Source organism: Sinocyclocheilus anshuiensis, unplaced genomic scaffold, assembly GCF_001515605.1.
Source record: "Sinocyclocheilus anshuiensis isolate Anshui unplaced genomic scaffold, SAMN03320099.WGS_v1.1 scaffold433, whole genome shotgun sequence".
Classification (NCBI taxonomy): Eukaryota; Metazoa; Chordata; class Actinopteri; order Cypriniformes; family Cyprinidae; genus Sinocyclocheilus; species Sinocyclocheilus anshuiensis.
In genome coordinates this window covers 225,860-226,748 of record NW_015536476.1, presented here as the reverse complement: position 1 = coordinate 226,748, position 889 = coordinate 225,860, and the positions used below count along the sequence as shown (strand labels likewise).

At 37.0% G+C, this 889-nt stretch overlaps 1 protein-coding gene across 1 annotated transcript in view; it reads left to right on the top strand.

The window, feature by feature from the left end:
• The window catches only part of LOC107659710 (paxillin-like), a 47,499-nt gene that overhangs the window by 44,860 nt on the left and 1,750 nt on the right, over nucleotides 1-889 (top strand). The gene's annotated exons all lie outside the window — the stretch shown is intronic.

The window sequence follows — 889 nt, the reverse complement described above, 5'->3', positions numbered from 1 at the left end:
GGGCGGTAATGCACTTATAAGTCCGCGATCCGCCGTAAAGCAAGAAGAAGAAGAAGACGCGTCATGCGCTGGCTGTTGAGAACGCGCTCAGGACAGTTCAGACATTGCAGTGCATCAGAGGTAAAAAACGATATAAATACTGTTCAGTTTCTTGCACAGACCAATCGTTTCGTGTCTTTACACATCAATGTATCGTCACGAGCCGCAGGGTTTAATTTGGTTTTGTTTGTGTATGTTTTTTTTGACTCTCAAAGACGTGATTCCCATTCACTTCCATTATAAGACTGACAGACTGCAACGGTTTGAGTTAAAAATCTTCGTTTGTGTTCTACTGAAGAAACAAAGTCACCTACATCTTGGATGCCCTGGGGGTAAGCAGATAAACATCACATTTTCATTTTTGGGTGAACTATCCCTTTAAATTGTTAGGTCAACTTTAAAACACATGTAATCACCTTATTTGTTTTATACCAATGTTATTTGCAAGGTATAAATACGTTTGAGCTAATAAATGTCTGTAAGAACACCGGGGTGGACTACATTTTTGTCATTTTATTAGATTATGTACGTGGCGCAGCTGTGGCTGCAGTGAAAGGAGACTTGTTGAATTTTGTTAATTGGGTTTCTTGCTTTAGTAATGGCATTCATTCTTTCTACATGAGATACCTGTCTGTGATGCAACGTCCTGTTATATGCATTTCTGTATAATATTGATGGTTTCTATAGCCGTGGCGTCATAATGATGGTATTAAGAGGTGGATTAATTCAGGTGTGAAATGCACGGCCTGCCACTGATTGTTATAAATTACATTTTATACATTACATTATACTATACATTATTTTTTACATTTTATACATTATTCAGATTTGTAAATATCCTGATTATATA